At 41.6% G+C, this 23,026-nt stretch overlaps 1 protein-coding gene across 22 annotated transcripts in view; it reads right to left on the bottom strand.

Annotated features, from left to right (window-relative positions):
• The window catches only part of DTNA (dystrobrevin alpha), a 291,661-nt gene that overhangs the window by 221,699 nt on the left and 46,936 nt on the right, over window positions 1–23,026 (bottom strand). For 2 of the 22 annotated variants that reach the window (XM_066330583.1, XM_066330567.1), the window contains exon 2: window positions 13,599–13,672. The exons of 19 other annotated variants lie outside the window; for them this stretch is intronic. The gene's annotated coding sequence lies outside the window, so the exon portion shown is untranslated. Of the gene's footprint in view, window positions 1–13,598; window positions 13,673–20,773; window positions 20,945–23,026 lie in introns of those variants that run through there. One more of the 22 variants, XM_066330591.1, reaches the window with a different exon arrangement.

Below are 23,026 nucleotides of genomic sequence, written 5' to 3'. Positions count from 1 at the left end.
ACATTTTGTTTATTGCTTAGGATGAATTCATCATGCAAACAGTCCAAAGTGAGATGCTGGCAGGCTCTGAACGTGCTCAGAGAGGCTGAGGCCAGAGACATTCTACATCCATATTAGGCTGTGGATCAAGTCCTGAGCTGGGTACAACAGTTCTGCTTTGCCTGAGATTTTAAAAGCCCAATAATGGTAAATTACATGCAGAATCACCATTATCCAAAACCTTATTTGATCACACTATGAGTATGTTAACTGTAGAAAGATGAAACTATGAACACTGAACTGGAAACCAAAGCTCCCACATCACCAGACTGAAGGAGGATGAGCAGAAGGATTCTTGTGCCCAAGGAAAATGAAAATATTTGCAAATTAAACTAGAAACTTTACCCCAAAGCATGAATCTCATATATATGTCAAATCAAATTTTTGATTTATGCCAAGGAAACTACAGAAGTAGCCTGCTTACTCAGCACAGAATTTATTTCTAAGAAAAGAAATAAATCTACCTCCCTAAAAATGTCACTGTGTTTATTGTTATGATTAAACTGCAGAGTGTTCAGCAGTTTTAGCTGGCCTGTGCAGCAGTGAATTTTTCTTTCCTTAGGCCTTTGGATACTATGGGTAACATGGAACTATAGAATGGTTTGTGTTGGAAAGGGCCTTAAAGACCATGTAGTTCAAACCTCCCAGGCCATGGGCAGGTTTGAACTTCCACTAGACCAAGTTGCTCACAGCCCCTTCCAACCTGGACATAAATGCTGCCAGAGATGGGGCATCCACAATGTCTTTCAGAAACCTGTTCCAGTGTCCCACCACCCTTACAGTAAAGAATTTCTTCCTAGGATCTAATCTAAACCTACACTCTTTCAATTTAAAGCCATTCCCCCTTGTCCTATGCCTACATGCCCTTGTGAAGTCTCAATCTCTCCAGCTCCTTTGTAGGTCCCCCTTTGGGAACCAGAAGGCTGCTCCAGGGTCTCCCTGGAGTCTTCTCTGGGCTAAACAACACCAACTCTCTCAGCCTCTCTTCATATGAGAGGTGCTCCATCCCTGTGATCATCAGTGAAACATGTGCAAACATGATGGGCAGTTATTACATTTAAGCTTTCCCACAATGCCATTATCATAGTACTTGAAAACAACAATTTGGGCAACCAGAAAACAGATCTTCACATTACAGTTAGAAATGAATACAAACTTTGGGCATTTAATTTTAACAGTCTGTGTGGAATGAATTGTCTGCTTAGCATCATGAACAAATGTTTCCTTCACAGCCATGACTCAGGAAAACTCCTCTGAAAAGGAATGGAAGCTGTGCAGCGCTGGTCCTTCAGTTCACCTCCCGACTGTGATTTCTCTGACATCCACATGTAAGCACATCCTGACACAATGTGGATCTACTGGAACCGATGCTGACAAGCCCTGGAAGCTCAGTCTCCTTCCAAAATCAATTTTTTCCCATTTGGTTTGTTTAGCTATTTGCACACATTCATCAGTAATATCTGGCAACCCAGGGACAACAGAGCTACTTGTTGGTATTACTGTGGATTACCCAATCCACAGTAATACCACCACGTTATGTACACTGAGATACCAATAAAAGGTACCAATAAAAATACTTCTTTGTATACAGAAAAGACAAAATGCCAGATACAGAGGAATTTGGAAAAAAAATTATTGCCAGAAATTAGAGCTTCGGTGATTTACTGCAGCACACCAAGTACAGTGCTGGGCCCAGGAGACAAACTTTTTTGTATCCAATGTCAAGATTTCCCCACAAATACTTCATGGCTTTTGAAGGCAAATGTATAATGTGTCTTGAAAAACCCCACTGACAGCAAGATCCTGCCCAGCAGAAAAGAAGCACTCAAGCTGGGCTCTGGCTCTTCCCAGGGCAGGTCTGTTCCAACTTAACTCCGGAGCTGTTAGGGGGGCAGGCTGCCCGGAGTTATTCAATAACCTATTACACTGTGCAACAGGGTTCATAAGCACGTCTTGCAACACAATGGAGTGTGACAGCAACCAAACCATGGCTTCTTTATTTGGTCTCATCTCCCTGATAAGAATATGTCTATATTAGTAAGTGTCACTGGGCAAGGACACGCTCCTGAGAGCTGGAACTGTTGCCTGCACTGCTATGACACCACAGCATTCCTGGCACAGTTTTGGGCCTGGACAGCCCTCCTTCCCCCAGAGGGCTCCTGGGTGTTTGGGAGTTTGCAAAGTACAGAGACATTTCCCCCAGAGGGCTCCTGGGAGTTTGGGAGTTTGCAAAGTACAGAGACATTTCCAGCAGGCTGTTTGCCTGTGGCCACCCAGTCTAGAGACTGAGTTCAGTGGTATGAACACGTGCTGTGCCATCCCAGTTTGTCCTGGTGCCAGAGGAAAACCTCTGGTGTGTTTACTACAATAGAGTGTCAGTCAGTGAGTTACTGAATATGTAGAGGTCTGCACTTCTTCACCCAGATATACGAATCTGGATGCCAGAGCTCTTTCCAAAATGATGCAAAAACGGCACACTGCTTAAAAAAAGCTCATTTCCAAATCAGCTTTTTCCCTCTAAAGTATGCCAACCTCCACACTGAAGTATTAATAATAATGGCAATCAGATCAACTGATTAATCTGAAAGAATTGCAGCTTTCCCTGAAGTCTTTAATACACGTCCTCCATAGCTATAAGTGAGAATTCTGACAGGTTGCTCAGACCTAAAGCTACTTTTACAGAGATTATATCCTTATACTCACTGTTTCTGTGTTGTGTTTGTTTGTTTGTTTGTTTTTTGTTTTTTCTTTTTTAGCTGAACACTTAAGGTGTTCTCAGAAGCCAGAATCTGACCCAATCTGGCCTTCTTGTCTAGCACTGACCATACACTTGGAGCAAGAAACAAAGACAGAAATCACCTCTGACCAACAGCCATGCTCTGGGATATATACAAACAAAACTGTTTGGCAAGCCAAACAATGCATAAACGGAACTACTGTAGGCTGCTTTGCCTCGTAAAAGGCAAACTTCAGTTTAAATAGCTTCTCTAAGAATCAATATTTTTTCATTCAAGTATCCTTAATTCCAAACAGGTTATCAAATGAAAAGAGGTGGTAACAAGGTAGGACACATCCTAGGAGAGTATGAAAACAAAGATGCTCTAAAAATACCAGCTTTTGCTCCTGTGTGTTGAAGGACTGAAAGTACCTTTTAGTTAGAAAGGAAAGCCTCAAACAACACAATATTTTTCAAAGTAGTTTTGGTATGTGCTTGCATTGCCTATTAACTGATGAAATATTGTCACAGCACTTTCTATGAATGAGCTGTATCTCATTTCTTCATGCAGTGCCTATATTGTTTTTTCTGTTCTGCTGTGCAAATTCCTGGGATGAGGAGCAAATCTCGTGGTATCACATATCCTGAGAACTCTATACTTTATCAGAGAGCAGTTTTAGTTTCTTTATCATGCAGCCAGAGGCAAAGTTTCATCTGCAAAGTTATGTTTACTGTCAGTAGAGTGAGTCTACTTGAGCTGACATCCCAACTCCACTTCCCAGCTCATAATCTGAATGGTTTTGTTGTTTAAAGGCTACTTGATTAATATGATTGGAGAGTAACTGTCACAGAGTTTTACTTGTAGTTGTACTGCCAAGATTTTAGATCTTTTTGGACCTATGACCTTTCTTTTAGGCCTTTTTCTCTGAACCCATTTGTAGAAAGAAACCTGTTTGCTAACAAAATCAAAGAATCATAGAATGGTTTCAGTTGGAAGGGACATTAAAGACCGTCTAGTTCCAACTCCCCTGCCAAAGGCAGGGACACCCTCCGCTACACCAGGTTGGTCAGAGTCCCTTCCAACCTGGCCTTGAACACTTCCAGAGATGGGATTCACAGCCCCTCTGGACAACCTGCTCCAGTGCTTCACCACCTATATATTTCTTCCTTATATCTAACCTAAATTTCCCCTTTTTCAATTTGTACCTATTAGTCTACGTCCTGTCACTACAGTTCCTGATGAAGAGTCCCTCTCCAGTTTCCCTGTAGGCCCCCTTTAGGTATTGGAAGGCTGCTGTAAGGTCTCCATGCAACCTTCTCTTCCCTGGGCTGAGCAATTCCAAATTTGTCAGTCTGTCTTCACATGGGAGGTGCTGCAGTCCTCTCACTAACTTTGGGGTCCTCCTCTGGACTCGCCCTCACAAAATGCTGTGAGGCTCTGGTCAGAGCACCTGGGCAATGGCAGGACACCAAGGGAAAAATCCTGCTTGTGCCCTGCTCTCCCACTCCCCTCTCTGGCCTTCAGCAAACACCCAGCTGCTGCTTCTCGTCACAGACACGAAGATTTGTATCTCTGCTGCTCCTTTGGTAAAGGAGCCTGTACACTGCATTGTATCTCAGACATGAGAGCGAACATTCCGAGTCTCCGTTATGCCAGCAGCTACGTCAGTTTTAGGGTAAGTGCTGGCAACCTCAGCACCATACAAGCAGAGATGACGACTCTGGCACCCAGCCTGGCCTGCACAGCAGTTATTTCTGTACACATGAAACCACTTGCAACAGCAATATAAACTCACAGTTGCTCGTATGTGCACATCAGTTCATGCTGTTCAGCACCCTTCCTTTTTGTAACATGAAGTTAACAATTTTCCTGCATTATTATGTGGGAAATATGTTTATCCATGGAATTTACCAGTTACTCTGCTGTCTTAATTAAAATATTTTTGTCTACGCAGCTGGTAATCCATTTATTCAGGTAGGATTTAAATTGAAATAATGACTGAGTTGAGCACAGCTTTCTGAAACCCACTGCCATACCAAGGCCTGTGGGTCACAACACAAATTAGAGTATGTAAAACTGACGGTTTCCCTGAAGACGTCAGGAAGGCAACCTTTGTTTGGGATAAATTGCTAGGATGTAGGATGTTTTCTTTTTACTTGTTTCCAAACATGTATTCCTCTGTAGTGGGAAAAAGCCGCCTCATATTAATAAAAAGCTCTTTAATGAACCACTCAACTATGGTATTTTTAGTTGTCCACTTGATTAATTATTTTATAACTTTGGAAACTGTAGAGTGGAGTCACTGAGATATACTCATACTCTCTCCATGCTCTTTATGCCTTAGCCAGGACATTTCTCATCAAGCAGTCAAAAAACATGGGGTCCATTGAAGTGAAATGAATGACAAACAAACACAGAAAATCTTACAAAGGAGATCAGAAAAAAATCCCAAAGCCTTGTAATTACAGATAACTGGGGGCAGGACCTGTTGACTTACGCATCTCTTTAAGATGCTACGACTCCCACATACCAGAATTTTGTTTGTGTTTCCATCAGGTACAAGCTGAGTTTGTAAAAAACAGTTTTCTGCAAAATTTGCCTATTATTTATCCTTAAACCATTACTGCCAGAGAGGGAACTGGAGCAGGAGCAGTGAGTCTGAAAGCAAGGACTATATAAAGATGATCTTTTGAGGGGAAAGTGATCTCACAGCTTTATAAATTGCAAAGTTATTCTCCATCATAAAGAACTTATTTAGGAAGACCTAAGAGGATTGGGGGATCAATAGAGAAATGTATCCAAAAGTATTATACAGCTTGGTAAAAAATATTAACTCTTTGCTAACTCCACCATGCAACATGCACATTGATCCCAAGCAAATCTACTCATGTGAATAAAACACAGTGAGCATGGGGCATTTACTAAGTAGGAAATAACATTCATCTGACCACACTGAACAAAATGGACATTGAATGAAAAGGCTCTTTCTGAAGAAAAGGGAGATTGCTAAAAGAGTACAGCAACAACAAAAAATGCAGAGCTGAACAGAGGTGTAATCCTAACATGAAACACACTAATGACAGCAGGATTATTTTCTACTCAGTACTGGCCAATGTGCCACAACAAAAGTTTTAAAATGTTCACATATTTATCTTCCTTCTGTTTGTTTTTTTTGGGTTTTTTTTGTTTTTTTTTTTTTCTGACATCTGTTCAGCTAAGGGCTGGAAGTATGGTAAAATCCAGGAGTTTTGAAAAGCAATGCCTCATAAACTAAAATGGAAATGAACTTAGAATGTAAGCCACTTTCCTTCCCCTGAGACAGTGCTGTCCAAGAACAAGTAGAGCTCCTCTCCCACCCTTGGCCTGTCCTACCAGAATGCTGCCAGAAGCACAGATGTCATGTACACTTCATGTGAGAAAGATGGGAAAATCCAGTGCGCCCTGGGATCCTCAATCAAGGTTGTTTTGAATGCTAAGCAGTGTAATTACTACAAATAAACTGGAGATTCTGTCACCTTTACTTCACAAAACCAGGACAATACCACACTACATGCAGAATTATTCCTGAAGAATTCAGGAACAAGAGTGCTACATGTTTGTTTGCTTTAGCAGCCTCAGTCTTTAAGAGACTAGGGATATCAAAGTTCAGGCTGCCTGTAAAGCTGCAGCTTCACCCTCAGTGTGTGCAAGACTTTACAGGCACAGCATTTGTCTTCTCAGTACACACCTGTGCACCCAAACCCATGTGAAAACAAATACAGCAGAAACCTTGACAACTGCTCAAGGACCAAGGAACAACTTGGGTGTCATGAGCACACTTGGAGACTCCTCAGCACCTGTAGAGAGACTGGTTCCATCAAGAATCTTCATCTGCAGCCGGTTCTTAACATGGATAAACTGCTCTGGATTTATTTTCCCTTGAGGGCTACTGTACAGGACAAACAGGCAGCTTTCCACAGGGACAAATAAGAGAAGTACTACTCATGAAAAGGTCATGTGTTCTACTGAAGTTTACATCCTTGTTCCAGGGTAAAAGAACACTAAAGCACACCAAAGAAAATAACCAAAGGTTTTCTTTAAATGTGAAGAAACTCAACTTATTTTTATGCCAGTCTTGTTCTCAGACTTACTGAATCACTTTTGCTGAAATATTAAAAAAATATTCAGGCTGAGGAAAGCAGCTGGCTAGAAAAAATTCAGTTCAGACATTAAAAGTTTTACAAATCCTCTGAAAAACTATAAGGTACTATAATGGTTACTGCTGGGCAACTTTCCTAATTGGTGGTGCTACGAATCTATTACATAGTCAGGAATTTACATATTTTATTTATCAGGGACTACACTATCAACTAGCCTCCACTGAGCTGAAAACAGGCAGTAAAACAAAACCAGGAAGGAAGCAGAGAGCGGGCAGAGCTGCCAGCTGAACCTGGACAAGCCCAGTAAAACTGTTTTGTGGCCAGTCTGGCCAGTGAGAGACACCGAAGGACAGTGTTTTGTGTCTGCCATGGCATTACAAAGCTAGACCAGACACATGGCACATGGCCCTGATAAAGAAGGCTTTCACAACATGAATAGTCTGTACCTCTCCCAAGGTCATGTGCCTGAAACCCACAGCCAGTCAGACTGACGCTTGAATACGAGTGGAGCCGTACAGGCTGTCGAGATAAAATTATCACAGTCCTATTTCAGCGGATTGAAAAGAAACCTGAGATGCATGTTCAGATTAGCTGCAAGAAATAGGATCTCTGGACAAGCAACAGGCAATCCAATCAGCATGCTGTAAGGAAAATTCGAGCAGGTTTCACACAAACCAACCTCCGGACAAAGAGGAACAAAACAGTTCCTTCTTCTGAGACAGTAAATGAGTGTTTCCAGAGCCATGTGATGACAGTGTGGTCAGGACTGTACCTCAGCTCTATCTGTGGACTACAAAGAGCACTTGACTTTTTGAGAGTCTTGAAGTCTCCTTTCCTAATTCACTGGACAGACCTAAAATGTTTCTGCAGTGACACATGAAAGGTCCCACCTAGGAGCTAATTTCTGAATGTACTGGTAATAGTTCTCAGGAATTTGAGTATCTTCAGGCTGGGAAGGACTAGATATAGGATTGTGATAACCTAATTTATTTCCTGAGGTCATGAAGTTAAGCTGTAAAGTTCTTGCATCAGGTCAAGAGGACTCCTGACACATCAGAAACTACTTCATGATGAATTACAGTCAGATAAAGCTGTCATTTGAGAGATGATAATACCAGTGTTCTACTCAATAACCATACTTGCACAAGATGTTGCTTTTACGTCTGTAAGTAGGTTTTTGCACCTCTTACCTTCAGTAATGTGTGATCCTATCTTTGGAGTGTCTGTTACACTAATATGAAGTGACACTTCCTTACTAAGGGTTCAAATTTTAGTTGACCTTCCATTCTGCCCTGGACAGGTGAATGAATCGGACTGTCAATTTTGTAATAACTAGTTGAATTTAACTTTTAATAAGATTTCCAGTGCAGATTGTTTTTTGAGCCATTCTACCCATCAATTTTTTTATAAGGTCAAAAGAACCATTGTTCTGGATCATGCATATGACAGCATAAAACAAGGATAAATTACAAGTACAAGATTTTATAAATAGGAGACAGAAGATAAAGAATTCACCTACAATAAACAGTTGAATTGTGAGTAGTAAGGTCTGGCAGTGAAAATAGAACACGAGCTACCTGGTAAAGAGAGTAATGAGTGACTGTCATGTAGACTTCCCATGGCCTTCAGAGTTAGAGATGCTCAACATCTCTGGAAAAAGACACAAAGGGTAATGTTGCGTTTAAAGCCATGGAAAGTTTATGTATGTAATGCACTGTCTCCTACCACCGATACTTCTAGAGCATAAACAGTTATTTACCAGTGAAAAAGGAATGCATTTATGAAGGAATGGATCTGCTTTCTAAAAAGCCATTAGGGCAGAGGGCAGCAGCTGTCAGAAGAAGGAGGAGTTCCTTTCCTAACACTCAGACAGTCTGATCTCTTTTGGGATTTTATCCCATGAGGAAAGCTAAACCACAAAGCCATCTTGGAATACTTTCATTTTGGTCTTTGCCAAAGAGCATGTCCCCTCCCTGCCCCACAACCACACCATCCAGTTTATTTAAGAATGCAGCTGGCCAGGTGAAAACAAGAGGGAATGCCCTTCTCTCATCACTCCTCAAGCAGAGAATCTGTGAACAGCACATACCTACAGCACTTTGGCCTACAGAGGGGTCATGAAAATGGGAGAAATGGAAGAATCACTACAGAATGATCTGCAAGCACAGAGCATGAGGCATGTTTGGCATTCACCACAACAGGGCAGAGGATGGCATCACAGCCAAAAGAAATTTGGTTTAAATTGCAAAGCTCTCACGGTATCATCCCACTGATGTGATCGTTTCATCCAAGTTTCACCAGACAAACTCATTTAAATAAGCTTGTCATTTTAAGTACTGCTACAGAATCACAACTGCTGCCATTTTTCAGCATGACAAGTAGAACAGATTTAGGTTGGAACCAACTTACTTGTTGCACAGAGTTTTCTTTCTAGAACAACGGCAATCTCTGTTGCCCAAACTTTTGCACTTAAAAAAGAAGACAATTTAGAAGTGTTTAACCAGCTCTCTCCTCCTCCTTTTGCCACTTCCTGCAATGCTTGGAAAGTCCTGCTCTTTATTTAAAAGCTGAGTTATCAGACATGGTGAATAATTCCCCAGCACATCTATCTGATTTGTTGCCTGCATCAACATGGGAAATTAAATGACCCAAACTGTACCTTCATTCTACTAATGGAGTGGAAAACTACTTCAAAACAATTACAGTCTGCAGCTGGTCCTTTCCCTTGCTCTGTTTCCCTTCCAAAGCAGGGGAACAGAGGCAGAGATGCCCAGGGAAGAGTGCTCTGCATCTCTGCCCAGTGGTGGCAGAATTCTTAATGATAATATTTCTGCTCCAAAATTAAGAGTCAGACCCACTCTACTGGTTTCCTCACAAATGTGCACCATCCCAGGAATGTCTCCATGGGCCAAGACTGACAAACCACAATGTCTCTGCCTCCTCCCTGAGCTGTGCAGGTACAAGGCAGCTCTGAGTTGGTTTCAGCTTCAGCAGTTGCTAAAATGCTGTACATCATCACTGGGCACAGTGCGGTGCTAAGTGAGCTCTGCAGCTCGTGACTGGCATCGGAGCACATCCCACCAGCCTGGGGAAGAGCTTTTTCCTTTTCCCCTTTTCCTTTCCTTTCGTTTTATCTTTCATGTCTAAAGCCAAGCCCAGGATAAAGCCTTGTGAAGAAATGACAGCTCGGCTAGATTTATCAGACTTCTGTTCATTTGCAGAGATCTGCTGAAAATGACCACAGATCCCAACCGTGAAAGTGTCCCAGTAGACAAAGTCTTTGATCATGAGCAGTTCTATAGAAATAAAGAAGCACCAAGCCCAATGTGGACTTCTCTGAAAGACAAAAAGTTTGTTGAATTTATCTATATATATACACATATATACATATAAATGCACACATATATACTCATAGTCTAAAGCTACCTTAACCTGGAGTCACCCAAACGACCAAAATTTGAGCTTTTGCTTTTCAAATCTGTAACAACAATGTGAGCGTGGAAACTTCAAAAAGTTTCAAAAGCCCACAAACATCCTCAGTGAATAAGCTTTTCACTTCCTCACATCCAGAGTATTAAAAATAAATTATTTTAATAACTGAGTCCTTATAAATGATTAATGTATTGTATTGCATGTAAGTGCTCTCCTGTTTCTAGGAATATCTTGTTGGGTAATATTCACATTTGTGATTCATTGCATGTTCTTTTATAATTGCAGTGAAACAATGGTTTCTGGGTAAGTGGTTTTAAAAAGTTTGTTGGGTGCTACAGTTGATCAAAGTATAATAAAACTTACATGGAAGCAAAAGTACTGCATGAATAACAGCACCAGCTTTAACAAAGGACTGAACAAACACATGTAATTCTAAATAGGATGGACTGAACTTTTCATCCTGTCAATTCATCGTGGAAGGCTCCATTCAGATGCAAAGGCTGAGCAGATAAGCCTGCACATATCACCACAACCACTGGCTTCAAAAACATACACACACAAGCCTGGGTTCCCATGGGCAGGGAAACTCTCACTGCAGGATGCTAACACAGACCTTTACACACAGAGTCTGGGATCCTCTAAACAGAGTAAATGCACGTGTAAAAGCAGCCTCAGCAAATAGTAATGACTAAACCAGACAGTCTTTATTTTAGTGAGTAGAGGGGTGGCCAGAGCAGCTGGGATGGCCTCAAGTTCATATCCCAGCACTATCAAGAAGCAGAAAACAACTGCCAAATATGTCAGACATGACACTTCAAGATCTAGTCACCTGCTGTTTTGTTTTAGTGAAGGAAGACATTGAGGCAGTGGTTGGAAATGAAATTTTTCTTCTGTCAGAAATAAAAGGAAATATTTTCTGAAACATGGAGTAAGTAGAGCATTGGACAACTCCTAACAGCAGATCACACCCAAATTCAACCAAAATTCCTCACAGCTTTTCCAGAACTTCTACTGCTTCTGATACAACCTGACTGGGGACTGCTGAATCTCACTTATCAGTCCCAAAAAATAGGAAAAAAAAAAGGATTTTCAGCTTAGCCATCTGCATTTGGAACCAAAATGTTCAGCTGCAGGGCTTCAGCATTTTTGAGAGTACAAGTAAATTGCAAGTGCAGCGATCAGCCAGTGAGCAACAGTCTTTGTGAAATTAGTTACTCATCCAGACTGAACACAGAACACATAGGTTAGCTTACTGCTTCCCAAATATCGAATAAAAATAAAATACAAAGAGGACAGCCTAATTCTGACTTGAACAGTGTAGAAAAAGAGCACAGAATAAAATGTGTCAAAAGGAAGGGGCCCTTTTTCCTGAAAATGATACAGTTAGATGTTATAAATTTGTTCAGAATAAAAAGAATTGCAGCAAATAATATATTTTACCTATATAGTGTTTGGTTTTGAGCAATTGTACTGAAATGCAGTGTTTTGAATGCAATATCCAAGTCTCACAATAATCCATTAATACAGAGCTATCTGGTTATTATTTTGTCAAAATAAGCTACAGAATGGAGAAATCTTAGAGGCCTAAATTGCTCTGGGATTTCTGGATAGCCTCTTTGCAAAAATACTAACCTAAAATGTAATGTGAAAAAAGCAGCAACTAAGGACATTCAGACTCAGTGTCTTTGTTCATTCCCAGGTGAACAGAAAGCTCCATGACTTGTGTCCAAATATTTTGAAAGCATCAGTACAAAGGAGTGACAGCTATTAAAGACATCACTTAACTTCCATGATTACACGAACTGGATCAGATTGAAGAAGCAAAACTTTTTTTTTCCCCTTGCTATGGTAGTTATTTTCATTCCCCTCAACAGCAATCTAGTCTTCTATGGAATGCAGTGGCATTTAAAAACCTGAAGTGTGAAGGTCATGAACTGAATTAACTCAAAGGGAAAAAATAATTCAAAAAATGTAGTGCCAATATTTATACAGCAGTTTAACAGGCCATAATCATTATGAAGTCTGTGAAATTGTTTGTGTATATGAAGGGCTTCGGGGGTATGAAAACTGTAGTAAAATTTGATGTGCCTTGTAATCCCTGGATGAACTGCAAGGCCCTGCCTATAGGAACAGCTCCTGCACTAGGAAACGCTGTTCCATCACTGGGAGAGATACTCAGGTGAGACTGCCCAGCCATGTCTGGGCTGTGGATGCCAGGAGCCTGGCCAGGCCTGTGTGTGTCCCACAGCCTGGGACAGAACCAGGACCAGGACTAGGACCACCCCTACAGCCTGCCCTTGTGCTGCACTGAGGGAAATCCAGGAATACCAAAAAAAACCCAGAAAAGTGGTGCATTCAACAGGCTCCTTGGTGTGGACAGTGGAAGGAGCAGGAAATGTGCAAAAAGTGCCTGCTGTGCTGCTGGCACCAGGCAGGGATGTGTGAGGCCGGCTCTCACACGCTGTGGGATCACAGGTAAAGGTTGGCATGCTGCTGTGTTTCTGCCTGCCCTCTCAGGTGTCAGCTCTCACCCAGCCTGGGTGCAGCCAGCAGCATCACCTTCTCCCCATGTCTGCATGCTCTGTGAATTGGATGTTGCCTGCCCTTTCATGCTTTACTGTTATACAGTACAAACAAGGAAAAGTTTTCTGCTGAGGCAACAGTAAGTACAAAGCTACCAGAAAGACCCCAAGCAAAAGCCACCCAGAAGAACGGAAGAGAATTCAAGGTGCACAAAACAAGTCTAGTCTACGCTGTTAACAGTGCTGTGTGAATAACTTAGCAGCCTTTTTCCATCTCTACCCTTTGTGCTTTAGTACCAAAAGGTATTAGGAAGCATTCGAAACACCTCAGCTCAACTCTAAGAGGCTAAAAATCTTAACAGAAATTGCATATGGAATTCCTTTTCTTTTGTAAGCTTCAGGAACACGTGCTTTGAAATCCCCAGTGCTCTTCCATCAATGTGGAGGTGACTAAATGTAGCAAAGAGCAAAGGTATTACAGGGCAGATTCTTCTCTGCTTTTCATTACATTGTACAGCTGCTCATATCTGTACCATGACTTCAAAGCTTGAATACAAACTGTGTGACAAAAACTCTGCACTGTGTACCAAAGCCACATTTTCCAAATCCCAAATGTGGCATCCCAGCCACATTTTCCAAAGCCTATTCTTTACCTCCAAGAAGAATGTTTTCAGACATAAACCGTATTTTTCCAAGCCACTGCCAGCACCCAAGCAGTCCCCACAAAGACAGATAACACCACACCCTACCCGTAGAAATGATGCTCCTCCGACCGCTTGCTCTGTTCCCTGCTTCGTCTGCCTCAGAGTGCCCAGATCAGATCCTGCCCCGGAGAAAAAGCAAAGTCAAAGGCTTGTGATACCCAGAGCCGAGTCCTGGAGCCAGGCTGCAGGAATATCAAGGAGTACTGGGCTGAAGCAGCATGGATGGGAGATGTATCAAAGTATACTATTGCTCAATCATCACACATAGGTAATTGAGAGCATCTCAGTTTGAAACTGCTGGTCACCATCTGGTGATAAAATACGGAGATGCCAAGTGAGTTAAAGCAAGCTTGTGCATACCAGCATATTTTAGTTACACTACATAATGAAACCCATCATCACCTTCATTCATACTGTGGTGTCTGTCCCAGAGTTGCAGTTTCATACAATTTGTGTTAACTTTTTCTCTCCTTAGCTTCAATTACAAGCCAATTTCATCTTTCCATCACATACACATAAACATAACCTTTCAGTACAAGACACTTATAATATGAAAGGAAGTTAAGCGAAAAAGAGAGCAGCTGAGACCTACAAAGTCATGCCACTCCTAAAAACAGGCACAGAAGTCAGGCATTGGCATGAATTTGCTAAATGATGTAGAGTTAAAGTGTTAAAGAAAAAGACACGAGTCTGGCCCTTCCCCTGCTTCACAACTTTTCAGTGTGAATTACAGAATCCTGGGACAGCAGCAAGATGAGGCCTAGCTGACCTTTAAAACAATGAATCATCTCCTAACACGGCAAAATGTTTTGAATATACGTAACAGCTTTAAACACCCGAAGCACTCTCCTTTTAATTATTTTTGCTACATCTGAAATATTTGAGGAAAGTGTAGATGATATCTCTAATTTGTTAATTACCAGCTGGCTCCTACTGTGCATTATTAAGCTACTATGGCAGTGACTAATGCCTCTGACAATACTAAATTACCAACAACACCTTGTGGAGGAATGTGACCTGAGCAGCCCAGAAAGGACTACCTGCAGGTGTTTATTTTCAGATAAAGATAGTTTATTAACTCAGGCATACTACAGCAAACCACAAGTAAGTCAAGTACCACAATAACATCCAAGTCTAGAGGAGGAGGGCTGCACCCCAAACCCCACATGCTGCCTACCCCATGAGCACTGCCATGTCCCATAGCTGGAGTAACCCAGACACTTGTATCTCTCTCCCTGCACATGGCACAGATGTGGAGGAGGAAGAGCACACATGATTTTTCTCTGGAAGTGCTTTAGCTGCAGCCCTGGCTCCCCATTCGGTAGCTTGGGCAAGGGTGCTGGATGTGCAAGGATGTACCTTGCACCCACATTCAGGACTCCTCCACTTCCAGCCCAGCAGTCCCAAAGGCTTTGAAACAGGGAAGATAAAGACAAAGGAAATGTCACTGCCCACAGAAGGTCCCTCTGCACAGCTGCAGCCCAAGCACTGCCCTTTTCCTCTCACCTTTGAATACAAGTATTACCCCCCACCCCCTTTTTTTTTCTCTCTAAGCACTTTCTGCCAAATTGATTAAACTAATAACATTATAGCTTGGACAGGAACTACACATCTTAGTCATAAGTGTGTGAAATATCATTACTCTCCTTTCCAAATCCTCCTGGAGTGGTTAGGAAATCCAGTCTTCTCTTATGCACTTGCATTATAAAATTGCTGAACAAACCTATTCTGCTGTAATGGGAAGGGACACATTTTCTTCCCTAGTCTAAGTAGGTCAAGGAAAACATGATGTTGTGAGGATGAAATTGTTTTCCTCCGTCTTCTTTCCCCTAATGGCAGTTTCAAATCATTCCAATTTAATTATGTTTCTAGTGTTAGCGTAACACTGTAAGGTTATTAACAGCTGATGTATTGGTGGTCCTAAAGTCTGGGGCTTGTACTTTCTTGTGGGCTTATTTTAGCCTTAGGTATACACATGGAATTCCTACACATGGCACATCGTGGCACAGTTAAGAAAAGCCTGCAAAGAAATCTGGATGTGAAATGCAACACATTATGAGGCACAAAAACTTATCTCTCAGCTCTGAGATTGACACTGAGCTTCTACATGAATGTGATCTCCTTTTTAGGATGACATTCTGACTATCACTCCTCTCAGTCTGTGACCAGTGAACTTTCTCTGAATTAGCACTGGCATAAACAAAGCCAGAATATTTCCAATGGAATTACTCCAATTCATAGAACCTGGAGACTTCTCTGTCTGCATTTCGTCAGGAGGGATTATCCAGTAGCTGGAGAAACATTCAACTATAGTTGTGTGAATACTAAATGCAAACTAAAGATCACTGGCAATAGAAACACATTTCAGGGGACAACATTCCTCTCAATGAGAAAAAGGGAAGAAATTACACTGAAGACAATACAGACTGCCTAAAGTATAATCAAAGAAATGTTAAACAAAAAATTGAAGGTTGCTTTACTTACTGTATACTTAAGAACAGATAGTGTAAATTAGTTTTGCTCATGTTATCTGAAAAAAAAAAATTAATTCACCACATGTAATCCCTGTTGCAAGCTCTCACTCACCCACTCAAGAACTCCAAAAGCCCCATTCTGCAACCAAATGTCTGTCATAGCAAAGGTTACACGCTCTTACAACCCACTCCTTGTATCCTTGTCCTGCAAACAACAGGGCTGCCTAGGACAGTAAAGCTGAGCACATACAAGTGGACATCACTCTGTACCCAGTGTGAAATTTTTACCCTATGAAACCCCATGACTTCAAAGGAAACTCGGATTTCATCCAAAGAATCCAATTACATATTTCAGATTCAGGATGGACTGTCAAGTGCCAGCCGACAAAGTGATGTCCCCAAGTATTTCAGGACAATGATATTTGAGATGAAATGCAAAGCCAGCTGTTTATGCCTTATCTAAGGAACATTTCAAAATGAGGAAATTATATGATGATTAAGTGCCTCCTCCACCTCAGCAAAACATATTCCACTCTGCAGAGATCTTTGCAACTAGAATTTAGAAAGAATGTCTGTCATTAAAATAATTCCATGAGCAGTATTATCACCAGTATCGTCAAATCATAGGGATGGTAGGAAAGATATGTAATCCACCTCCCACCCTGAGACAGTCAGATACATTTTGTTCATGTTTATTAAAATCATTCCTAACACTTCCAGTGATGGAGACTCCACAAGATCCACTGGTAGGGTATTTTGTGGATAAAACCTTCACAGGGTTTACCTCCTCCTCCTTGTTTCATTTTAGATCCGTTTCTCTCTGTCCATGGCACAGAAAAGAGATTACTGCCCCAGTCTTTGCAACATTCCTGTACCAACCAGCACAATACAATTTCAAGCTGCCTGTGCTTGAAAACCTGCCTTTCTCCTACTCACTCCTCCACAGGCTGCTCTTCTTTAGGCACAGAAAACATAACCCTTTCAGGGCTTCCCCCCTGGGGTATGTCCTGTGGATCTCTGATAGTTTCCTGCCCTGTTCTCCACATCCAAAGCAGTCAGCCTTTTCTTCAAGAGCAGCGCTCCAAAATGAACACGGAACTCCAGCTGAGAGCTCACCGATGGGGATTGCTCCCTGCAGGCTGCGGTCCCACATGCAGCCCAATATTGTGCTTTTCTTTCTCCCCTTTCTAACAGCTCAACATTGCCAATTCATGTTCAGCCGGAGGTCCACAGTAACCTTTACCCATTCCTGAAGAGCTGCTGTCCCACTAGCTGCCTCCCAGAAGTAGTGGCGTCAAAAGTTACAAGGATACAGCTCAGTGAACCTTCTGGAACTACACACCACCACTGCAGCCTCGGTGCAACCAAGAAGACAAAAATGCCCTTTGCAATGCTGCTTCACAAAAGGCCCCAAGGTGTCTGTAGTTTTTCACAACCACACACAGTGCAAAACACTGGAAATCCATCAAGGACTGGGCCAGTATTTGCGTAAACTTCTCCACTTTTTATTTGCTCTGTCCACCAGGAGCAGAGTGGAAAAGCAGGTAGGACTATTTCTTCCAAGGCTGAAATACCCAATTTTATGTTCTAGCTCTGTACAGAGCCTGTCAGTAATAGGCAGTCAAGACTAGCACAAGCCCAAGCACTCACCTAACAGTTAAAGGTGATCCTATCCAAGAAAAAGGATAGGATCAATGACCTGTGAAATAGGTATGGACAGACCTGGCTAGACTGGGGCTGCTTTCTGGCAAAGCTTGGTTTCTCTTGGACATAACACAATGGATAACTTATTTAGTACTTTACATGCACAGTTACTAAGCTTGGGCTTTGTGCACAAGGAATTTAGTTCCACTTCTAGAAAATGAGAGAGGCCTGAAAAATCATCAGTCTATCTTCTTCGCTGATGCCTTTTTCACAGAGAATACACTGTTCCAACAAAAGTGGATATTAAAAAGTGTAACAGCAAAGATCAGGCCCATTCAGCCCAAGTTACCCCCAAGTTGTGAGTAACTGCATGACACTCAGGCACCACCTATTCCCCCTTCCCTGAAAATGTACTGTTCTGCAAAGAGTCCACATGAGCCTGGAACTACCATTTTTCCAAAAGTCTTTAGTCTCTAAGACTATTAATTCTATTTAGGAATATATTACCAGATTTAATGTAGATGAAAAACGTATATTTGTTTGGATATATTTGTTTGGATTCTCTTCAACCATGCACCACCTCCTTTATTTATTTAACTGTATGATTTGTGAAATCATATTTACTCTCACCTAGGGTCATATAATTGCTTTTTGCCATTATCATTTTAGCAAGTTTCCTCTGTTTACCCCCACTTTCTACTATAAAATGCTTTTTCCAGCTGCTCTTCTAAATTGTATGGCTGATCTGAGACTTCATATATCAAATATTAGTGTGAGGCTGAATGTAGTGTTTACAAATTTTCAGCATGTTTCAAAGCTGAAGTTATGGAAAAGAAATAGTTCCACCTGTGCTAAAAGAAATCTTTAACTATTCTTTTGCTGAGAAGCCTTCATTCCTCCATTGTTTCACACACAAAAATTCTGCAGGCAGATACAACTGTTACTTTCCTATCACTATCACCAAACAGCTGCTGAGTTTATTAACAGAAGTCACACTTCATCCCCAAGGAGGCTCACAGGGAGCTTTAGAGCTTACAAGGACAACTGATTGCTCTGGCAGCTGAAGGTCTGCACCTTTGCTGATGACTTTTGTTTTGAACTGACATGGATCTATGGGAGACATGCTCAGCGGGCTCCTTGCAAGCCACACACAACTTCTTGTATCTGAAAATGTGTCTCTTCCAGAAATACCCTCCCTGAGACTCTCTAGGCAAGCAGAGGAGATGGAGAAAGGACTGCTGCTGAATTACTTCTGAATGTGCTGCCAGCTTGCCCCGCTTGCTGTGGCTGTGTTTGATGGGTCATCCAACTCTGCGGCTGGAGTCAGGGGGGAGACAACTCACAGCTTTGGTTGAAGAGGCCTGGGAGGTGGCAGAGAAAGATGGGAAGCCAGGATGAAGATAAGTTGTAGGGGAAGTAACATGATAGATAGCATTATCAGAAGTGGAGTTTTTAAGGAAAGAAAACATGGCTTGTTTACAGAATAGGCTGGCAGAGAATGTATCTTGACTCTCAACTTTGTTAGGCTCTCCCTGCATTCCTGTATCAACCAGCACAATACAATTTACAGCTGCATGAAGCTGATGTGATTTATTTTCCCTAATGAGACATGGAAACTGATCGAAATTTTAGGAACAAAAATAAAATCATAAAACATTTTGCATTTTGTTAGATCTGTTTGAAAATCTGTTTGATCTGTTTGGAGGAAAGATTCTTGGTGTATATTCAAAGAAAAGTTAAGTATTTACTATCATAAGAACAATTAAAAATAGACATCAAATACCAAGATAAAGGATTGGCCAGATCTCCCACATTAACTTTAATTTTTCAAGTAGGTGAGAAAGCTTTCCGTCATACAAGATAGTTAGGATTCCATGTCAAAAAAGTGACAAGATTTCAGAATTATCAACTCAGAAGTTAAAAACTTATTAAATCAATATGTTGCCTTTGTAATTTAACGTTTTGGGGTTTTTTTTTAGATGTAAACATTCTCAAGTCAAATTATAGGGAAAAAAAGTGATCTAAAAGCAGGGAATGGATTGTATTTCCATATCACACAAATATTACAGTAAGTCATTTAATTCAATATCAATGAGTTTTTAATTAGAAAGAAACAGGGGGACAGAAACTTGTGATAGCCAAATAATCATTGCTTTATGAATCTCAAAAGAATCAAAGTGTTCCCTGATCTTCCTCCAAGGACAATGTTGCATTAAGAATGAACATGCACTGAAAAGGTAGTAATTACTAGAAAGTGGCATATTTCCATTACAAGAGGTATTTTTAAAATGTAGCAGGAAAGCCCAAGATTACTAATTCTATCTGCAGCTGTTACTTGGTAAAGAGTACTCAAGGACAACTCCACTCCATGCATGTTCCTCTGTGCTTTGCCTTTGCTTACTTTCATAGTGTTTAAAAAAACTAGTCACAAGTTGTCATCAAATTGCTTTGAAAGTCTACTTGCTGACAGCCTTTTCTGTCTCTGCTTCATTTTTATCTCTTTTTTTTTAGGCTCCACTTAGTGCAAATTTTCTTACAAATTTACAAAGAGGTATTTCATACCCAACCAGTCTTATCCTTACCATAGGCATAAAAGAAAATAAGAATGCAGCATGTAGGTACTACTTTTCATCTCTTGATCCTGGAGCTCTTCAGAACCAGACAAGTATCACCATCACTGCTCTCAGAACGGGATACACCAAACTCTCTCCCTACATGGCTTGACAAAGATCACAGGCACAGAAGCTGACTTGTTCCCTCCACTGCCCCAGGGAAGGTTATGTTCAGCAAACAGCTATCACCACGCCAGCAAATGAATTAATAAAGAAAGATTCATGATTTCCACTGCTTTCCTATCTCTTTATTACTCAGAGTATAATCCCCAAATCAACTTTTATAGCAAGAGGCCACATAATTGGTTCAGACACAGGAAAGAGACAGTAAAATTCAGTTTCCCGTAACATCCCCTGCCAGGGAGGATGATTTTTCAAGACTGTTAGGTGCTAGACATTCTCTCAACTACCACAGCTGCAATTAGATGCATTTTTAAGCATCCTATTACTGGGAAGTATTGCTGTGCTTCCAGGTAAAGTCACTGCATACAGTAATAATTAGCCAGGAAGTTCTTTATTCCCTGATACACCAGGAGCCAGAAGGAACAGTAAGCGCAGGAGACCCGACATTGCTCTGACAGGCAATTTCCTTGGATTCCCACTCATTGGCTCAGAGGGGATAATATGGCTGCATAGGACATAGTAACTGCATTAGTTTGGGGGTTGGGTGGGTTTGTTTTCTTACAGAATTACAAAATTACAAAATGGAAGGCTTTCTACAGTGTGGTGCACCTTACAGACTGTCACACTCGGCCAAAACAAATCACTGGGAGAAGAATCAGGAAAGGAAGATAAAGGAAATTTTATCACTATAAGCTGCTGCTTTGGAGCTCAGAAAAGCACATTGTCAGGGTACCTTGAGGAAACAGTCCTGAAATTCCTTACCAACCAGTTCCTAATGTCACTTCCATTTTCTTATTTGTGACCACTGCAAAAAGCTTGAAGATGAGGCTAGAAAAAAGTTTTACAAAGAAAAAAAGATCATGACAGAAGGAAAATGGGAACCATGTACAATAACTGTAAAATCTAGCAAGGAGGGATTTTTAATACTCGTAAGCATATCCTTGCCACTGGTTTTAGCATGGTTTGCAAAGAAAAAAGTGTCGGATCTATTAAAGGGGAAAAATGCTGCAAACCCATTTTCATCTTCTGAGAAAGAAGGATGTTTTTGAACTCTCATGACAAAGTCACTTACAACTTAATGGTACAAAAAGGGAGGGACATGACCAGCCTCCTTAAGAAGCAGACATGCTACTGGCATGACAAAGCAGTGCTTCTCCCTAAGAGACACCAAACAGTCAGCTCCTCAGAGCAGGAAAGCATGGCACGTGCTAGTGATGCTACTGTACCAGCATCAGAATAGCACCTCAACGACTCACACAGTGCCTGACACCAGGAGGCACCAGCCTCACCAATGTTCTGACCCCTGCCAGATCCCCCTGAAGGCCAGCACCTTCACGATCTCTCCTGTCTCTGCAGCAGCAAGAGGCAAGGACAGGGGACAGGCTCCCTCTCACCAGCCCATCCCCTCTGTCTAAGCAGAACTTCTCCATCTCCCCCTGTGTGGGATTATTTGGGGTCCTGGGAAATGTGAGAACGGGAAGGGAAAGCTGCAGTGAGGAAAGAAGTCCAGAAGGGTGTCACCATCCCCAGCAACTCCTTGTTACAAAAGCCTTTAAGAAAGTGATGTCTGCTTCTCTCTTCTCTCTCCCTCCCCACTTCCCAACAAATCCTAGTCACTTAAGGAGCACAAGGCTAGTGAGGGAGAACGTGGCAGGGGGAGGAGGGCAAGGAGAGGAAAGATGTTCCAGTCTCTGTGTCATGTCCTGATAAAGCTACCCCACCCTTATCCAAAAACCTCAGTATCACGCTGCTGTGTAGTACCATTATCACTGAGCATACTCACCCTAACCAAGAAAAATTCACCCTAACGGCTGGCCAAGGATTTTCCACTTCAGTAAATATGACAACATTATAATAATTAAGAATTTGTATTAAACACACCTACATTTTCTATGGGAAAATATCACTTTATTGAACATTTTCCATTTATTGCTAGGACAATTGGAAAGTATTATTTCAGGTGGATTAGGTAGACCAGAACACTTCTTAAAGTCAATCTAATACCACAATGTAGTTCTTTACTTTGGGAACATCCTGTTCCGAGGTCAGATGCTCATTCCCTTCCAGGAGCAAAGGTTTTTCAGGCAGCTTCACTTCCCAGAATTCAAAGCATGTTTCTTTGTGACAAAGCTCTCCAGTGCCTCTTGGACATTTAATTATGGGAGAAGGGTCTCGGATAATAAAATGGGAACATCATGCTCCTGAACTATAACTTCTGAAAAGCAATACACTGTGGTAGGGAAATGCAATTAAATTTTGAACTGACTCAGGAATTTCCCATGGAACATTAATTCTATTTTCTGCTCACCTCTGAATGTCAGTCTATTTTTCTCTTTCAGTTTAGGAAGCTTATAAAAGGTGCAGTGAACCCCTACTTCTAAATCTGTGGATTCTCTCTCCTTCCTTGGGGAGGCCAGAGCCATAGGAAGAGCGCATCTACAAACAGAAGCCTATTATATTAAATCTTATCAGAGGCCATGCCTAGCCCGAGGAACTGCTACCTAGATACCCAACACAGAGAAATAATACAGGTATTTTCACCTCCTTCCAACCCCTTCTGGTCTGCAGGGCCTTTGAGAGCTCACATGACTTGCCTGAAGTGGCACAGAACCCTGTGCAA

This window comes from Sylvia atricapilla, chromosome 1 (assembly GCF_009819655.1).
Source record: "Sylvia atricapilla isolate bSylAtr1 chromosome 1, bSylAtr1.pri, whole genome shotgun sequence".
Lineage (NCBI taxonomy): Eukaryota > Metazoa > Chordata > Aves > Passeriformes > Sylviidae > Sylvia > Sylvia atricapilla.
This window is presented reverse-complemented; position numbering and strand designations above follow the sequence as displayed.